We start from the raw sequence: 21,542 nt of genomic DNA, 5'->3' as shown, positions 1-21,542 counted from the left end.
GACCTTGTGTGTCTCTTTCATCTTAGTACCTATAGCAGCAAGTATTTTAAAGCTAGAAATTTGGAATTTTATTTCACAAAGGACCACAGGGAAAGGCAAATGGACTGAGGTCATCAGTAAATTGATCACAGGATCATAACCAGTCCCCTGGTGATCATGCCTGGCTCTTCCTCCACATTTGGACCTCTCTCTTAAGGCTGAAGCTTCAAGAAACTCTCATTTCTCTAGAGATGGAGGCTTCCCAAGGATAGAACTTGGAAAACTAGTTCCAACTCCCTGTTCTGTGAGACATTGCTTCAGGGACATGGACGGTGGTTTCTATTGTCCCTCACCGCCAGAACGCAGAGGCTAATGGGTCTTTCAGGGATGTTGAATGGGGTGACTGTAGCAGAAGAACCCAGACATGGTACAACACCTCCATCTATCGGCCAAAAGAGCTGCAGCCTCCTGGGCGCCCGCCATCCACTGGTTTCCCCAGGTCCAGGAAAGGATTAGCTTTTGAGGGTGTTTGCTTTTACACACTCACACACTCTGGCTTGCTCTACTCTCAGAAGCAGGTGCTTTCTTGTTCAGTCCTTTCCTAAAGCCAAGCACTCAATCTTCACCCACACATCACACCTTCCCTCAGTGGCTGCACCCCGCCCTCCTTCACACACCCTCTTCCCCACATGAGATGACTGTGTCTAGGCTGCATACTGAGAGCAAAGGCCTTGATTCCAACTACACCCTTCATCATCCCTGAAGGAGAAGGTCTGGGAACAAATTGCAGCCATGAAGAGCCCCACCCAAACTAGTGAAACCATGCATGAGGATATTTCAGGGCATAGCTGGATTTGCAACTAACCGAAGAAGGATGATGTACATTCATTTTGGGGGAGTTTGTATTATGTAACAACAGAGAAAGGATATTCTTTTTTCTCCTAAAGTACTTTTTAGTTGTCAAGGTACCTTTATTTGTTTACTTATATGCAGTGCTGAGAATTGAACCCAGTGCCCCACACATGCTAGGCATGAGCTCCACTGTGCTACAACCCCAGTCCTGATCATAAATTTTGAGACTTACTGAAAGTGAAAAACACCTCATAACTAAGTAATCTGTTAGGATGTGCATCATCCAGGCCTCCTGCTGCAGAAAGATGCCCACCAGTCTGGGGAACAACCAAAAGTCACCTATATAAGCCATCTTGGATCAGCTTCCTGGCAAGAAGTGCTTTGTGACAAGAGTCCTCCTTTTCTCTTATTGAGCTGGCTTTCCAAATAAAGTCACCTTCCTTGAATCAATGCCTTGCCTCTTAATTTAATAGGTTAATCATGGGACAGACAGCCAGACAGTAATTCTGGCAGCCACACGAGATGCATTTAAGCATTTTTAACTTAAGCAAATTTGAATCCTTCAAATGGTAAGTATCAGATAAGCAAACTGTTGCATCTATACTATGGAATTCTATTCTGCAATAAAAAAGTAACCAACCACTGATACACACAACAATAGAAACTTTTTGTTTCAAATATACTATTATTTTGAGCACAAAAAGATTAAAAAGGGATGTAGCTTAGTGTGATGCACATGGGCAAGACCCTGGGTTCAATCACCAGTATATTAAAAAAAAAAAAAAAAGCTACTGGCAACTCCGTTCATATTATACCCAAGGAAAGCAAAACTATACCAATAGAACAAACAAATGGGTGGTTGCCAGGATGTAGGAGGGGTTGGTCACAAAGAGGCAGCATCCAAGGGCTGTTTGAGTGATAAAACTGTCTTATCTCTTGTATATGGTGGTGGCTATACAACTGATGAATTTGTGCCCCCCAAAAAGATGAATTTTACTACTTGTAATTCTACTTCATAAAACTCATCCTTGAAATAAAACAATAAAAAAGGACATCAGAAAAAAAGAGAATAAAAGAAACAATTATGTGTACATATATATGTCCATGAACCAATTGGCAACACACACACACACACACACAGAAATTCTTAATGAAAGATTAAGGCATCATTTCCACTGAGGTAGTCAAAATTGTCAGTTAGAATATATATTCACTGTAGGGTTCAGTGGGCTGTCTGGTGAGCAGATGCAGCAAGGCAAGTCTGCAGCTGCAGACACAACACTCTGCCTGCATGAACCTGCCAGGTGTCACCTGGCAGTGGCACATAGGAGGCAGGCACTGGGTTTGCCCTGCAGTCTGGCTTTCACCTTGGGCTTCAGGCTGCCTACAACCAGCATACTCTAGGACCTCCTTGGGCTTCTTTCTAAGAGGTTGGGCACAGAAAACACCTGCAGGGGAAGGCAAGGAGACATGACAGCACCTCCAGCTGTCAGTCTACTATCCTAGTCATCCATGGGTCCACTTGTCATCTTGTGTTTCACAGTCATTGGCTTAATCTGTAGCCTGCAATTTTTTTTTTTTTCGGTGCTGGGGATCCAACCCCCCAGGGCCTTGTGCTTGCAAGACAAGCACTCTACCAACTGAGCTATCTCCCAGCCCTAGCCTGCAAAATTTAACTGCTCAGCAATTGGCCCAATAATCCTTAGCCCAGGCAACTCAAGTACTTAAGCGAAGCTCCCCCACCACACTGTCTCTCTCAGGTTCTCTCTCTTCAGGGCAGACACGTTTAGTCTACCTAATAAAATACCTTGTGTGAGTTCCCAAATGTGGTGTGGTTTTTCTGGGTGCCTTTTCACTTTTCATTCACTGTCTATGTCTAACTGTCTTTCTTTCCATTTGTTCTTGAATGATGTACTGAGCATGAGCATAAGGACAAAGGGTTGTTTAAACTTTCCTCTTTTCGTGTTACTCACCAAGTTGCTAATTGGAGTTCAAAAATTATCTGCTTCTCTTCTCACCAATATGAGGTAGAATGGGATGGGATGTCCTGTCAGTTGAAGTTCTGTTGGCACAGAGCAGATCACTGCACTCAGAGGGTGTGGCTGCTGCAGAGTTCTAAGAGTGGAGTTTCTGTAGGGGGTGCTTAGGTCTAATCAGGTCTCTGGGGTGGTGACTGCTCTGGAGAAACTGGATCAACACGTAGGGTTCAGCACTTACCCTATCTCTGCTGGGAGTCTGGATTCCAGGAGTCACCAATTGTGGGGCAGGGAAGCCAATCCTTCACCACTCTGCTGCCCATGGACACAGCCTTTCCAGGCTTCTTGGGTTTGGTACTTGAGCTTTTATACCTACCTGTTCAAATTTCTGACCTGGTTCTGCAAGCCACCAGACTCAAAGGGGAAAGTTAGTCAGGCTCCCCTTCACCTTTCTGGTTTGAATTTCTCTGGGTAAAATATGCTCTGTGCCCCAAAGCAAAGGGCAGGGGCAGTTGTCTAATAGAAAAGCTATAATAGACACATGGACAAAGAGGGAGCCAACTGATAACAGTGAGGTGTGTGTAGACAGGGGAAGAAATAAGGAAAGGAGAAAATTCCAGAGACCATAAAAAGAACAGGCCAAAATCCACCCAAAGGATTCCCAGTTCTGGGGCCACTTCTCTTCAGAAAAGTCTATCTCTGTTACCTTTAGCAACAAACCTGCTTCTTGCTTGCTATCTCTGTGTCCTGTTCTTCAATTCTGTGTTGAACATAGACAACAAAGACAGCACCCCAGATAGTAACATAGCTGTGTTTGCTCAGATCTCCCAGTTCCTGCAGCAGGTGCTGCAGCATGGCCACTTCAAGATGCCTCCTGCCTCAGCTCTTTGGCACCAGTTGGTAAAAACCATGTACAGTGCAGCCTCTGGATCAGCTGAGGGCGGACTGCTTTTCTGATCTCAGAATTTTTCTTACAAAATCTGTTGTGTTTCTCTGCATTCTCCCTCCCTCTGTTGAACCAGCACTGCAAACTGTTTGGCCTTAAAGTAGACTTAAAAAAAAAATTTATTTATTGTTTTACAGACTGCATTATGATTCATTGTACACAAATGGGGTACATCATTTAATTTCTATGGCTGTGCATGATGTAGATTCATACCATTCATGTAATCATACATGTATATAGGGTAATGATGTCTGTCTCATTCCACCATTTTTGAAAGCCCTCCTCCCTCTCATTTCCCCCTACATAATCTTGTATCCAAATTTCTGAATCTCTAAGATACTTTGATGGCCTAATACTATTTTAGTGAAATCCCTCCTTCACCAACCTCTCAAAGCAGTATTCCTGCTGCTCAAATTCCAGTTCATGGAACAACAAGGAATACACCATTCCACTAGCCCGTCATCTTGAATTTCCCTGCATTGTTCACTTTTAAAAGACTTTTTCATTTTGAGTGGTTTGTATTGTTTTGCAATTGTTAGCACAAAAAGACTGGTGTGGACACAAAGTTCACAGATCAGCTCTTTATTCAGGAATAAAGTCTCATGCAGAACTAGATGAGGGGTGGGAATGGGGTGACAACACTGGGCCCACTCTCCAGGTAGAAAATGGGCCACTGTGTTGGGGGCTGTGCCATGTACGTGGCGCCAGGATGGTGCCTGATCACATCGGCAGTGAGGAGGTTAATTGACATAAGCACACTCAGGTGATTTTCTCGTCCACGCACACAATGTATGCGCATGTGTTCTCTCGAGCACTAATTGCCTGCTTGGAGCGTCTCACCTAATCTTTGCGTAAGAGGCGTGGCCCTGCTCTCCGCCTCCTGGAGGTGATATAAGTGTAGGCGGAGTGAGACAGAGACAGCAGCCATTAGCAGAGGAAAAGCAGGAGAAGAAGGACACACGTGCGACAGCAGCTAGAGGGGAAAAACATGCTACAGCAGCCATTAGCAGAAAAGTAGTAGAAGAAGACTCAAACACGAAAGCAGCTAGGAAACGCGTGACGGCAGCTAGTAGGGGAAAACGGCACAGCAGCTAGCATGCAGCGGCAGAAGGCAGATCGCAGAATGGAGAACTGAGACGCATCACTAGGGCACCTTAGGTAGACATACCCTTAGTTCACAGGATGCAGGACTTTAAGGATTGGCGGGTCTCTCTTCTTCTAAGCTCTAAGAAAAGCCTGTCCTTCTTTCAAAATCTCTCTTAAGCAAAGTGTCTTTCTCCTCTCAAAGAAAGTAAACCTCACTTCCTCTATCCTCTATAAACAAGCAAGAAAGCAGTGCACTAAAGAGAAAGATAGAAGTGCCTCAGTTTCCACTCCATCACCCATAAGTCCCATGCAAGTTGTTGCTGCAGGTGGTGACAAATATCCATGGATTTTGGAACTGCAAAGAGCCAGCAACACCACTGAATAAAGGAGGAACCTGGGTTTATATAGGTTATACTGAGAGGTGACTTAAGTAATGAGCACTCTGCATGGGCACTCTGAAATTTGGGGTCAGTCTTACTGGGTGAAATGGGAAGGGGTCTGAGTCAGAATTTTGAACATTTAGGAAACAGCTTTGTGAGAATTTGAAAATTTATTTTTACTGGGCAGTATTTACTTGAAGAAGAATGGAGAGTCTGGAGTTAGTGTTCAGTATTTATCTCTTTCCCTTCAGGGTGCCATTTTACTGCCACTGGGACAGGATTTATCTGGAGAAGGATCAATGCTTTGGATTCCTTTCTACGGGATTTTTCTGTCATTGGGCAGTAATGCACTTGGAAAGGATCAATGCTATTAATGTATGGCTTTCTTTTTCACTCCCTGTTCTCAGGCCTCACTATTTTGGAGTTTTTCAATTTCTGTATCCAACAGCAATGTTTGCCTGAGTATTTTTCCTCTCATGATTTGTAGTTCTAATTTCTTGAAGCTCAAGTGACATAAATATATACATGTGTGGACATATAGTTGATCTTTCCAAATATGTAGACAAAATATATCTTTCAATATCCATTGTCTGCTGTGTCTATTCTTTTTAAGTTTTGAGTCAATTTCAATTATTTTTTCTCATTATGGTTTAATTTTCATATTTTTTGAACACTTCATTTGTTTATTGCGTATCAGATATGGTAAGTTTTATCTTGCTTGGTGCTAGGTTTTTTTTTTCTTTTTTTTTCTGTTCACATGTTTCAGCTTTGTTCTGAGATGCAGATATGTTGAAGTAACTTGATCCCCATGACTTGGCATTTTAAGATTTAGATTTTGCATGAGTTTTTCTATGATCACTGTGACAAATTACAGCAAATTCAGTGGCTTAAAACAACACAAATTATCTTGCATTTCTTTGGTTCCTAACTCGAAAATGGGTCTCTCTCAGTTATTATTAAAGTTTATCTCTCCTGGAGGCTCTGGGAGAGAATCCATTTCCTTAATTTCTAGCTCCCAGGGGCTACCTACATGGCTTGGTTCATTATATTCTTTTTCCAACTTCAAAACCAGCATATTGGTCAAGATCTTTTCATATCACATCACTCAGAGCTTCTTCCATTTATAGTTGGTTCCAACTGAATAATCCAATGTAAACTCTCCATTTCAAGCTAAACTTAATTCCATCTATAATCTTGGTTACACTTTGGAATATAACCTAACCTAATCATAGATTTTGGGAATGAAAACAAAGATATCTTGGGAGGGTCATTTTTATGCCTACTATCAACAATCAGACTTGAGAGAAGTGTTCCCTACTACTAATGGAAAACCCTTCTGTTCTGTACTCTGTGTTCTCAACTTAGGCAGTTCAGTAGGCTGGAAATTCATAACTCAGAAATTTATAGTCATAACTCAGAAATATTCTCAGGGTAGTAAGCTGAGGCAATCAATTAAAGGGTCCACCTCATTTGTTTCCCATATTTCAGAGGTCGTCATTCTTCATTGCTTGGTATTTTATATGTATCATAGTTTGAATGTATCTCCCAAAAAGTATGTTACAAAATTAAATTCCATTATAGTAAAATTAAGAGGCAATTAGGTCATGAATATTCTGCCTCATTAATAGATTAAAACTGTTACTGTGAGAATGGGTTTATTATCCTAGGTGTGAATTCCATATAAAAGATTGAGTTCGACCCTCCTCATGGGATGACATAGTACAAAGGCCCTCGTCAGATACTAGTCCCTTGTTCTTGACTTCCCAGTCTCCAGAACTGTAATAAATAAATGTTTTATATGTGTATGTGTACATATTCATATATGGTGTATGTGTGTGTATACCTGGATTGAATCTAGAGGTACTTAATCAGAACAATGTAACAAGCCATTTTTAAAATTATTAGAACAGTTCTCACTAAGCTGCTTAGAACCTCACTAAGTTAGAGGCTGCTGGCCTTGAGGAACTTGTGTTCTTTCTGCCTCAACCTCCGGGGTTGCTGGGATTGCAGGTATGTATCACCAGGCCTGGCTTCTTGGCAAATTTCTGAATCTTCAGTATTCTGTTACTGCTGCACAAATAGACTAAGACAATGTCTGAAAACTACTGGTTCATATAATGTGGCTGGAAAGTTGTTTTTGGTGGCAGGGTAAATCTAGTTCATGTTATTCCATCTTGCCTAGAAATCTTCCTAGTAATTTTTGATTGGCTGTCAACCATGGTAGCTGTTTACCATGTTGAGAGGTGGACATTTTTATTCTGACAGGTATCCTTCAGTTTTGTTCTGGTATTCAGTTTTCTTCTTCTAAAACATTTTGGGAAGCTCTTTAATTATAATACTCTACCTTACTTTAATACTTGGAAAATATTTTGTAACCATATGCTTTAGTTGAGTCCCCTTGCTTTAGTCTTTATGACCTTAGCATCATACATCTTTAAGAGATTTTACTCTGCTTCTTATAAGCTTTTGTGGTGTTTCTTTACACTTCCCATATAGTAATTGTCCTTTTGTAAAACTGGCTGCATATCTGAAGTCCCTCAAATTTCCAACTCACCCTCTCTTAGCTCATACTGCTAGGAGCTTTATTACCTTAACAGATATTCTCTGATTAGGCAAAGGTCATACACAGTCCAGACACATAATCAGCAAATGGCCCCAGAGGATAAAATGACTCTTGATCTCAGTTCACCTTGGACAGTTCTACCTTTTTTCCTGAACTTTTAGTTCATCTAGTTGTAGTTGCTACCACAGTTATCTGCTGCATCTGAAAATAAGATGCTACCCTCAGAATCCTCTGAGCTCAGACTAGCTCTTGATCTGGTGGATCTCTGGATTGTCAATTCCTTTCATTTCATCTTTAGATACTCTAACTGTAAATCACTCCCCCAGACAATCTACAGAATGCAACTCTACTAACTGGGGAAGAGAAACACCACCTTCAGGTTATCACAAACATTTCCAAACATTTGTGTATTTAAAATGTCCTTAGCCTGTCCAAATTCCCTTTCTCTTATTTTCTAAGGCCTTGTTAAGGACAACACCCACATGACTATTCAGTTCTAACTCCCAACTTAAAATTGTGACCCAGAACTTCAAATTTGTAATTGATAACAAAATCCCTGAAAATAAAAGAGCTGTAGGGTCACAGTTCTGAGTTATCAATGGGAATGGACATCAGAATTTCCCCCCTTAAGATCCAGGTACACAGGCCTGCAGTAACATTCACTCAATTCAGATACCCAATATCTTTACTTGATCTTCTCAAAAACTGTCACTATTAAGAACTTCGGAAGCCGTAATGAAGGGAAATCAGATCCCAGTAGTAGAGAAATATGTGAAAAACTCCTTGGGGTCTTAAAATACATAGCATATTACATTAGGCCTTCTGATTTCTGACAAAAGGAAAACTCAAAACAGGAACTCCTTTCAGAATATGAATGAGTGCATGAAAAGTGCTAACTGGACATAAAACAGAAAGCAGTTCATCTTCAGCCAGGGGATGTTAGGCAAAGGCAGGTGGCACTTCAGAACTGCATATGTGTGGCTGGGTGGTTACCACAGAGGGCAGAGGGAAAGGGGAAGAGAGATTCAGGGTGTACCTGAGCCACCTCTGTCACTGGTCCTTGTCACTGCCAGAGAGGTGGGGTAGGCTTAGAAGGGATAAAGCAAAAGGTCACAAGTCAAGTAGACCAGAAAAAGATGCTTTAGAAAGCACAAGCCAATTCAAGTTTGGCCTTGATGGAATCATGCTGTCATTTTTTTTCAGTAGCCAAAGAACCCAAGTCAATCTAATTTAGAAACAAATATATTTTCCTACCTTCAACCCCATACTGTATTATCCATAATAAATGCATCTCAGGTAATATTTTGACCAGAATATTCTGACACATGGCCTACATATGACAGAAGATGGGTAAAAATTCAACTTCAGTTGGACATGGTGGAGTATGCCTGTAATACTAGTTACTCAGGAGGCTAAGGCAGCAAAAATTTTGTAGAAATGAGAAGCAGGTCAAAGAAAGACCTATTTGGTAAACATGGCATGATGACACAGAGAATATAACATGGAATTAGGATAAAGAGACTGAATCTCAGACCTTTCTGTTAATTACTAGCAATTTGACCTTCTCTGAGCCTTAGTTTATCTATAAAACTGGGGTTAAAATAATAGCTCACAAGGTAATTATAAAAGTGAAATTCAAAAATATATTTTTAAATTTTCTATATTACCATATAATCTATTACAGTTGCTCTACCAGTGATTTCCCTAATCTAGCTACACACATCTAAGAAATAAAAGCAGTGTGCCATGCTTGGTGGTGCATCGCTATAATCTCAATGACTTGGAAGGCTGAGGCAGAAGGATCACGAGTTCGAAGACAGCCTCAGAAGCTTAGGGAGGCCCTGTTTCAAAATAAAAATAACACAAAAAGGGTTAGGGATGTGACTGGATCTCGATACTCTTATTTGAAATCTTTGGAGATGGAGTCACTGAATCTGTATGCTTAAAAACTTTCCCAGGTCATTCTGATCACGATCAGCTTAGTTTGACAGCCACAGAGCTATATAACTTTATTCTACAGCCTAAACCCAGAGATGACAAGATAGAACAGAACAGAAATTTTCATGTCTGAATCTAAAATAGCAGAGAAAGCAAGGAGGACTTTAGAGCTAGAGGGGAAAGGGCAAGTCTGGTCACATTTCTCCTTTACCTACTGTACAGGATAGAAGCAGGATTTTGGACATATATAATAGTGACACCTAAAAGTAGCTGAATTCCACATTTAAAATGGGAGAAAGAAGTCTTACTCACATTCAAGTATTCTTTGAACAAGAAGCTAAACCTGACTTTCGGCTAATGATGTCTTACTGCTATGAACTCAAATAAATAGGTGGTATAAAGTTTCTAGCCATCCAAAAAGAAACTGGGAAGTAAAATAGACTGTTCAATCACTCTGTTCAATCACTGGACAAGTCAGTTAGCCAGAACACAGACACAGTGAATGAAATTAAAAACAAATGACCCGCTGACTAAAAGTAAGTTCTTCTTAACCATTACTGTCACCTTTAGGTAAAACGAAGTAGCTGAGCAAATAACCACTGCACAACATATTATCCCTAACCTTTCATATAGCTGAGATGTGAAGAACCAAGGACACCATTTGCCTTAATAGATAATGCATAGAGATGGTTCAGCATAACATGGGTGGGCTCAAGAAGTAAGGCTGGATCACACTAAGAAACAAACAAAAAAAAAATTAAAAGAATACATTAGTTGTATGGACAAATCATCAGCTTACTCTTTCTTAGAGCTTTCTGGGACTGTTAAGAACACCTTTTCTTTATCTCCTTTCAATAGTGTATCTGCTCCACTATGTATCAAGAATACATTCTTATTACAGAAAATTTGGAAAATTCTCAGTTCATAGCAGAAACCCTAAGGATCAAGATCTGCTAATCTTAACACAGCTAAAAAAAAATCTTACCTACAACAACTATGGAAGATTTGCATTAAATGGCAAAAGTAATCTTAGTGAGAGTCAATGAGAATAAATACAGAAGTAAATTATGTGCAAACAAAAATGGTAACTCTTTTGTATATCCCCAAATGATAAGTATTCCTTACCTCATGTTGGAATAGAAATCTCAGAAATTAGTTCTAGAATACACTGTGGTCCTGACTTTTTCAGGAACAGAGACAACTATAAGCTTTGATTTTAGTTCCTGAATAAGCTAACAAGCCAGTCTTGATAAAACTAGTCTATAATGCTATTCTTATGTATTTGATTTATAATCTCAATATACCTTTATAGAAATCCCAACCTCTAGGATTACTGAATTTTGGCCAAATTGATCCTACAGTTCCCCAGATCCTCCATCAATATTCTCAGGATACTTACAAAAACATTAGTGCCCTTGTTAAGAATAAATTGGAGTAGGTGAGGAAGAAGGGGGTGGGGATTTGAATCTCTCTTCAGATCAAAATACAGACATTTCTTGACCATAAGGCACAGGGGGTGAGCTGGAAAGATCTAAAAGATATTTCCACAAATATGAGCAAAAGTACAAAAATTAGGACAAAGCATAGAAAAATACATGGCCACTAATGTTAAATATATAAATCATGGATCATAACTTTTAACCCATTGGGTTTACAAGTGTCAAGTAGTTAAAGGAAAAAATTTCCTAAAATGGCAACAAGATTCCATGAAGAGGAGAGGGGTCATAGTCTTGAGGTAAGGAAAGAGCTACCCTATTTATCAGCTTTACAAACTTGAAAAATGCCTTTACCACAGTCAGTTCCCTCATCCATAAAAGTAAAAAGAATCCTTGCCCTATTTCCAATGTTACTGAGGAAATGAAAAAGATAATGCATGTGAAGTGGCCTTGCAAATTTTCAAACAATGTGAACAAATTAGATTTCATTTTTCCCCCACCCAAGCAACACATAACAAGGTTACAAATTCTTTTTTTGGGGGGGGTGCTGGGGATTGAACCCAGGGCCTTGTGCTTGCAAGGCAGGCACTCTACCAACTGAGCTATATCCCCAGTCCCAAGGTTACAAATTCTAAGAGTTCTGATACTACAATGACTGCAGCAATAAGAACAAGAGCTATGTAATAGCCACTAGGGAAATGCAAATCAAAACCACAGTAAGATGCCATTTCATACTCACTAGGATGGCTACCATTAAAATGACAAACTAATGAATACTGGCAAAGATGGAGAAGTTGGAACTTTCAAACTACAGAATTCCCATTGCCAGTGGGAATCTACAATTAGCATAGCCACATTGGAAAACAGTTCAGTATTTCTTCAAAGAGTTAAACAGAAAGTTACCATGTGACTCAACAATTATATTCTCAGGTATATATCCAAGATATATGTGTCCTCATCAAAACTTGTATGTTAATGTTTATGATACCAAAAATCAGAAACAATACAAATGTCTATCAATAGCAAATAAACAAAATGGTATGTCCATACCATGGAATATCATTGTGTCATAAATAGATATATGTTTCAACTTGGATGAATCCTGAAACATTAGGTTAAGTGAAAGAGTCTCACAAAAAATACCATGAATAGACAAATCCATAAATTCAGAAAGTAGACTTGTGGTTGATAGGAGTGTGAGAGAGGAAGAAATGGAAAGTGACTGCAAATGGGTACAAGGTTTCTTCTGGGGATGATAAAAATGCTCTGAAACTAGTGGTAATGTAACACAACTCAATATATTAAAACATATGAAACTGTATGATTTAAATGATAAATTTTATGGTATGTAAATTATACTTCAAAAATGGAAAAAATAATGCATCATAGAAGAAAAATTTTAATAATAAAGAAAACTGATTTTGTTTAAAGATTTAAAAAAATGTTTTATAGTCTCCTATGGAAGATTATAATAGTTCATTTAAAGAACTGATTTCAGTTAAACATATATGAAGCAAAAGCAAAATTAATAAATACAGTTTTATTATACAACATCTTAAAAACTTTCCAAAGCACATCCAGCTATTATGTCATGTAATCCACAGAACACTGATGGAAAGTACTCAGAATAGCTTTTTTTAAATTTCCTTTTCATCATCATCATCATCCAAAAAAATACAAATTGGTTAAGTAACTGGCTACACTAAACTTAGTCCAAATTAAAACCTAATGAAAATGTATTCTAAGGCTTACCTAAATGGATTGGGAAATTAGGTGAAAGAGGGAAGTGAGAGAGAAATATAAAAAGTATGCTAGTCTTCTCTCTGTATAGTTATGATTGACTATTATTCATTTGTTGCTTTGCCAGAATCATATAATGCAAAAATGTAGTTACCAGTGGCCTCATAATTTAATTTGGTATCTTTAAACCCTTTTAAATCTCTGCCTACCTGTCAAAAAGAATGTCTAGCTTAACTTTGAGAGCTTATATAATGAAAACAATATTATCCCAATTTCCTAAATAATTATTATACTATGCAGTTTTAGGAACAACATATCACCCTTATGCTCTGTGATTATTGATATGTTCCACTTCAGGACTTGTGATTGCTGAGAAACACTGAATCCAACCGCTGATTTTACTGTTATAGAATACATAGCCAAAAGAATTGAGGGCCTTGTCCACAATGGTAAAACTACTTAGTAGCAGAGGCAGGTTTTGAATTCAAAGAGAGAAGAATACTCAGCGTAAATACAGTGCACAGTTTCTTAGACAGGCATAGCTCTTACTGAAAGTAGCAAAACAGTAATTATGAATGTGGTTTGGAGAATATTTGCATTACTGACATAGTAAATTAAGTAGAGATGAAGGTCTTGAAAAAATATTATAGGGGCTGGGGATATAGCTCAGCTGGTAGAGTGGCCTTGTAAGCACAAGGCCCTGGGTTCAATCCTCAGCACTGCAAGAAAAAAAAGTATATAGAGATCTTTTCCAATACCAGGGAATTTTCTAAATAAAAAATTCACAAATTTTGATTATATGCAAAAGAATTGCCTGATATTTTGTGTGTGATTGTTGTTTTTTTAAACTACTTTTCCCCAATGACTACTATACTTGTAGGGTCTCATAAAACTACAGAACTGCCAACCAATTTATCAAACTGGCAGATTAAGCTGAGGCAGCTTAGTAAGACAAAGTAAGGCACATCTAGTCTCTTCTGGGTGATACCACCAGAGGTCAATGGAAAACTTAAAATATTACTAGAAAGAGTTTTCAACAATAGGCTATAGTCCACTATTGGGCTGTAAAAAATGCAATAGCAGCCATGTGCTGTGGCAAATGCCTGTAGTCCCAGTGACCCAAAAGGCTGAGGCAGGAGAATCTCAAGTTCAAGGCCAGCCATAGTAATTTAGTGAGACCCTGTTTCAAAATAAACGGGGTTGTGGTTATGACTCAGTTGGTAGAGGGTCTCTCAGTTCAATTTCAGTACCTAAATAAATAAATATTTTTAAAAACAGAAAAGAATACATCACAGGGAATAAAGGCAAACATTATACCACATATTACACTTCTGTGTATGTGTGTATTGGACGGCAATGCAAAGTGTCTTACTGTAGATACTTGGTTAAAAAGTTAAAGTACACTAGACTGAGACATTTTTGGTATAAAGAATAGGATTTGAATGTATATATAAGAAATATGTGCACATATATAAATTATTCAGAAGATTCCTGAGAAGAAACAGAAATAAAAACAAAATTAAAAGATTGCTTTCAAGAAGAAAATTTACAAACCACTTCTGTGTTACAAGAAAGACAAGGCAAAAGAGAGCAAATATTATAAAATTACCTCAACAAGATGTCTCACAGCATTCCATGAATCTAGTTTTAAAGCATCAAACACCTCAAAATCAGATTTCTTGACATGGGTCAAATTGGTGCCAACCTAACTGGTAACCATAGACTGAAACAATAAGTAGAAAAAAATTCTTCTTTCAAATCCCTCTCTTCCACCCACCCTCCTTTCTGCATCTATTAAAGGTTACAAATGATCACACTCTGAATCTCCATCTTTTATTGAGAGGAATCCTTTAGGGTAAGGGAACTGCTACCATCAATTCAGAGAGCAATGATAGTTAAAATGAGGCTGCTAAGTCATGGTGACTTTTGGAGATCAAAATCTTACCTCTGATGGATCATGAACCCATTGTCCAATCTCAAAAATCTTGTATTGGTTCTCTACCAGCAGGAAGGTCCAAGAGGGCAATGAAGTCATTATGGCTGTAGAAGAAAACAGAAAGTCAGACAAGTTCCTTTAAGAAGACAGAATATAGAAAACCAAGTGGTAACTATAGTATTATTCCAATGACTTCCCATATCCCTAAGCCACTCTGTTCCTTGTGTAAAAAATAATGTATACATCCAATCTCTTTATCTATATCATCTTGAAAATATGTTTCCAACTCTTCCAACAACTTTGTTTCTTAAACCAATGCCTACAAAAAAATAGTCAATGATCTCCCAAAATGGTTCATATTGGTATAACTATTTTGCTCTAGCAGAACAGATCCCTCACAAGTATAAGTACCTTAACAGATTTGGGATATAGGAGTCCTTAAGGTACTTTCCATATTTTGGTGAGCCATACCTGGAAAATGACCTATCTGGTTATATGGGCCATTCTAATAATCAGTTAATTCATCATTGCTCTGCAAGTACCACATAACACTACCACCTTGAATTTTACGGTGCATTTTGCTTTAGTGCAGAAGTCACAGCAACAGATTCTGTCAGTCACAGGCTTTCTCCAAGCATAGAAAAGACCTGTGTAACACCATCCTAAAGAATACACCCACAAAACTATTATAAATTCTCTTGAGGTAATGATATTCTAAGTGGTAATGCATCTGACTCACAATGAAGTTAAAAAATAATGCCATAGATACTAAGTGGTCACAGAATAGGACATATTCCAAAGAAAGCATCTACAAGGTGGAGATGGGACGTCTAATCACCTGTTCACTTCTATTAGAAAGGATAACATGTCAGACTCTATTCCTGTACCACTCAGCCTCAACCAAGACACTTATATTCACCTCTTAATCAGTAGAATCTTGGTGCTCCAGTTAGTGAATGACCCAGAAATGAAGATCTCCTTGCCTCATTCAGACCAGTGGATAACAGCAGGCTGGGCCTGCTGGGTGGATTTTATGGAGTCATCCAAATCCTGCTGCCAGTGTCCCTATAACTTTCAGATCAAAGTCATGTATACCTCTCATATTTATGGAATTTATTAATAAAGTACATACAATTTTTATTATATTTAAAATGTTATCAAATTTGAATTTGTGCAAGCAGGGGTTTGACATGGTATATATGAGCTGAGTATAGTAAAATTAGTTTGATTATTTTGGGAGGTTGGCATAATGACTTCTACCCTATTCTGTGATCAAATGTCTGGCCTGTGTTATGGGGAGCAACTTAAGAACAGACTGATCACCACTGAGAATTCCAAATTTGAGAGTCTTTATTAAGCCAGCTGGCTGACCGTCTCACACAATGCCCTCCCAAAAAATGGATATTGGGAGAACAGCCCCGACCAAAGTGTTGTAGGGGTTCTTATACCAAAACTCACATTAATCATAAGTGTCTATTGCTATGATTGAAAATTGCACATTAACATCATGAGGTCATTGACAGAGGGGGAAGTGGGTCGAAATGACCCTTACCTAGGTACAAACTAAAGAAAGGTTACTAACATCCACACAATCACTGTTCACATGGTACATTGTTTAGGAGCAAAAGGAATCAAAAGAGAGCAATTCTTTCCAATTTAGGAGTTGCCATTGTATATTATTAAACATGTCACACCAAGTAATTTATGATGGGCACAGAGGTGTGGTATTCCCAGGTGTTCCCATGGGAGAAACATATTTCCCACATAACATGGAGTCTCAGAGCAAAACGGAGTCTGATTAGTTAATTACCTTATAGTCTGGCCTATAACACTCTCATGGTACCAAATTTATTAGCCCATCACAGCCTGAACCATTTTTTGGTAGTGAGAATTGAACCAAGTGACCATTGTAGCATGTCCTAGGCAAGCACTGAACTACATACATCCCCAGCCATTTAAATGTTTTATTCTGAGACAGGGACTTGCATAATTGTCAGGTGGGCCTCAAATGTGTCATCCCCCTTCCTTAGCCTGCCACATGCTGGGGTAACAGCACTTGGTGTTAAAGTGCCTAGCATGTCCTGGAGCATTTGATGTATTATATGCTTCTAATATGTCATCTCCTAAGCTAGACCATGTCCATTTTCCCTTGTCAACAGTCAGTAAAGGCTTTTTTGTTTTAATGTAAGCTTAATATGAATATGCTTTATGATGAGGCACTACTATTCATGATAGTCTAGCTGTGCAATCCACACTGAGGAGAATATTTTTATTTTTAAAAAATTTTAATTCTTTTGAATATTTTTATTTTTATAGTGTCCACTCTTTCAGGTCTAATACATTTTGCTAGAAGTGATTATTCATTTTGTTCTTGATTACATAAATAAGACATAGTTCATTTTTTTTTTCTTTTGTAGTGCTGGAGGTTGAACTCAGGGCCTCCTGCATGCTAGACAAGTGCTCTTCTGTTGAACTGCATCCCCAGTACCTAGATCTTTTACTTATCATAAATTTTATGACCAGATAGTGATAATAAAATCACTTAGAAGTTCAACTCAATTTGGAACCATTCAAGAGTTTGTACCTACAATAATGATTTGTGATTTCTAAAATAAAAAGTAATTTTCCAAAACATAGCAACATCGAAGACCATGCATGGACAATGTTTCCCCATTTTCTCCACTTCCTGCAGAGCATTGTGGAGGTGATGGACTCTGGTGTCCTTCTAACCTGTTCTGCTCACTAGACTATCACAAAGTGCAGTTGCATTTCCCTTGGATTCTCAGTTCTGTCTCTTCCTGTTCCAGGACCCCATCCAGGATTCCAAATGACATTCAGTTCCTGTCCCTATAGACTTCTCTTTGGGGGTGAACAGTTTCTTAGACCTTCTGTGTTTCAATGACCTTAGCAAGGTTGAGGAGGGCCTTTCAGGTACTTTTTACATTGTTCTCTATTGGGGTTTATTTTTATTTTCATATTTATCCTGGAGCTTTGGGTCTGGCAGAGGCAGGTCACAGAGGTGGACAGCATCTCTGTCATCTCAGGCCCTGAAGGAGAATGTCCTATTAGTACTGACTGTGCTCACCAGGATGAGGCAAGGCCTTTCAGGATTCTCATTGGGAAGTTTCTGTCTCTGTGTGTCCACATTGTCTGTGGTCTTCTGGAGGAAGTCACCCTGCATGAAGCTGAAGAAATAACTGCCTTGTGGCCTTTTAATACTACATAATATACATAGAGTAGCATCTAAAATTCATAAAGTAGCTGTCCTGTGGCCTTTATGACTAATGCAATATCCATAAGGTAACCTAAAATATAATAGCTATCTTTTGACATTTAATATTAATATTATTTTCAAAATGTGACTTGTAAAACTATTATTATAGTTTTCTGTGACCTTTAATATTAATAACATATCAAAACTTGCCCCTGAACATGAAATAGTAGCTGCCCTATGATCTTTAAATACTATACTATATAGTACATCCATTCTATAGCAATTAGAGTTAATATAATAGCTTGCCTACGACCATATTAATATGATAGGCAATGTAAAATAATGTAATTCTTCCCTTGTGACCTCTAATACTTACATTATATGCAAACTATGGCATCTACAACTAATAATATAGTAGTCTACTGGCTCTTAATCCTCATGAAATGTATATACTCTTCAGTAATATAGTAAGTGCATTGTTGTCTTTAATACTAATATATTATCCATCATATAAACTCTAAAATTAATACTATGGCTGCCCTGTGAACTTTATTATTAATAAACTATTTATACATAGCATCTAAGAGAGACATAAGAGCTAACCTCTGGCTGTTAATATTGATGTAATGTCCACACCATAGCATATAAAGCTAATAACTGCCCTGTGGTTTTATTTTTATTAAGACATCTATAGTATAGAATGTAAAATTAATATGCTAGATTCCCTGTTGTCTTTAATGTTAATATAGTATACATGACATATCATCCAAAACTCATAAATATCTACCCAGCAGCCTTTCATACTAAAATAATCCATATTTCATGTGTACTGTGCTAAATTATTAAAGTCATATCCATACTATAATAAATGACTATAATACATGACCTGTGACTTTTAATGCTAATAAGATACCCATAATAACCACCTAATGCTAATATAACAGCTGCCATATGCCCTTTAATAATAATATAATAAAATATCCATAGTTTAGCAAGTAAAGTTAATATAACTCATTCTGGTTATAATACTATTTTGATATCACACTGTAGCATGTAAAATTAATGTTATTGCTTCCCTGTGACCTTTTATGTTAATATGCTATCCACACTATAATATCCAAATCTAATGTAAAGGATGCCTTGTGCATTTGTAGAAAATGATAATCCATTTTACATGCCTGTGGCCTTATTGGGAACATGATATCCTTATTATAGTATCAAAACTTGATAAAATTGCTGCCTGGTGGCCTTGGGTATTAAGATGTTTTCTATATTGTACCATGTAAAAATGATAAAATAGGTGACCTGTGGACTTCAGTACTCATTTGAAATCCACCTTGTAGCATTGAAAAACTGCCTTGTGGCCCTCAATACTGACATGGTATCCATATTATAGCTTTAAAAACTGATAATGGGGTAACCTTGTGGCCTGTTGAATGAAAAAATCCATGTGGCATTCTCTGTGGTCTTTAGTATTAATGTCACTTGTATTCATGCAGATCACATAACATCATATATAGTGTGACCTTGAATGCTAATTATGATAGCTATATGGTGGCATTTCTTACTAATTATTGACTGCAGGCCTTTAGTTATAATCTAATATTTACATAGAGCTTCAATTCTCATATAATAAATGCCCTGTGACATTAATGCTACTAGGACATCTGTATTTGAAAACTGAAATTGATATTACAGCTCCCTGGGGCTTTCCAAATTAGTCAATTATTAATTTAAATGTAAACTAATATCACAGATGCATTGTGACCTTCAGTACTGATCAGATACCCATTTCATAGCATCTATAACTCATAAAATAGCTGCCTCTTGGACTTTACAACTGAAAATAGATTCAAAGTATAGCATGAAAAAGTGATAAAATTGATACACTTTGGCATTTAATATTGGTATGTTGTCCATGTTGTAGTATCAATACTTGATCAAATAACTTCCCTTTGTCCTTTAGGACTGGTAGGCTATTCCCATGGACCCATGAAGAATTCATGTAACAGGTGCCTTGTAGCCTTTAGTGTGATATGACTAGCATATTAGAGCCTGGAAAGTGATAGAGCAGCTGCTGTCAAGTGATAGTTATCATTATAGAACATAGGAACTGGAAATTGCTGCCTTGTGACCCTCAGTGCTGAGCTGGTATCCACACTGGAGCTTTTAAACATGATAATATGCCTGCCTTGTGGCATATGGGACCAAAATGAAAATTTATTTTACATATCCTGTGGTCTTTAGTATTAATGTTATATCCATAGCACAGCATCGCAAAATAATTTACATAAATTGTGGCCTTTAATTCTAATATGATATAGTTAAAAATATCACTTATTACTAATATGATTGCTCCCTGTATCTTTTAATAATAATATAATATCCACATATATCATTAACACTGATAAAAAACTGCACTGTTGAATTAATACTAATGTATTATCTTTTAAACCTATATGATATTTCAGCTCTTCTGTGGGTTTTAATATTAATAAATTGTCCATATCGTAATGTAAAAGTGATATAACTGCTATTCTGTGGCCTTCTATATGGTAGAATGTCCATTGTATAGTTTGGAAACTGATAAATATCTGCCTTGTTTCCTTTAGTACTGGTGTGAGATCTGCATTATCGGATGAGAAAGTGATAAAATAGCTACACTTTGGCCTTTAATACTAATACTCTAGAATAGAAAACAAAATATTTGCCTATGGACTTTAATAATGACAACATATTCATACTATAGCATCTGATAGTAATAAAGAGTTGCCCTGTTACCTTTATAAATAATATTATATTGATAACAAGACAGTTAAAAGTAACATAATGGTTTTCTTGTAGTGTCTATTAGTAATACAGTATCTACACTTATTACAAGTAAAGTTCATAATTCCTGCACTGTGAACTTTAGTACTCATATGTTATCTGTATATACATCTAAAGTTAACATAAAAGCTGCCCTGCGATCCTTAGTGCTAACATCATATCCATACTCTAGCATGAAAAACTCATGTAATATCCACAATGGGGCATTTAGCATTAATGTTACATCCATATGGTGGCTTCTTAATATAATGTTATACAACTATGTAGACTTTAATATTAATGTAATATTCATACTAAAGAATGTAAAACTAATAAAATAGGTTGCTCTGTGGCTCTAATATTGATGTTACATATATAATCATGTAAAATTAGTATAATAAATTCTTTTGGATTTAGTACAATTGAATATCAATATGCAGTATGAGAAACTAATATAATAGCTCCCCTGTGGCCATTAATCTTAAAATAATATCTATGCTTTAATGTCCAAAACCAATGTAATAGCTACATTGTTGACTTTAGGACTAAAATAATAAACCATTTTATCTGCCTTGTGTGCTTTAGTATGTTATATCTATAGTATAGCATCAGGAACTGTTAAAATAGCTGCTTTGTGACCTTTTATACCAATGTGGTATATGTATTGTAGTATCAAAAACTGATAAAA

The sequence above is a fragment of the Sciurus vulgaris genome, assembly GCF_902686455.1.
Source record: "Sciurus vulgaris genome assembly, contig: HiC_scaffold_611_arrow_ctg1, whole genome shotgun sequence".
Classification (NCBI taxonomy): domain Eukaryota; kingdom Metazoa; phylum Chordata; class Mammalia; order Rodentia; family Sciuridae; genus Sciurus; species Sciurus vulgaris.
Note: the sequence above shows the minus strand (reverse complement) of the source record.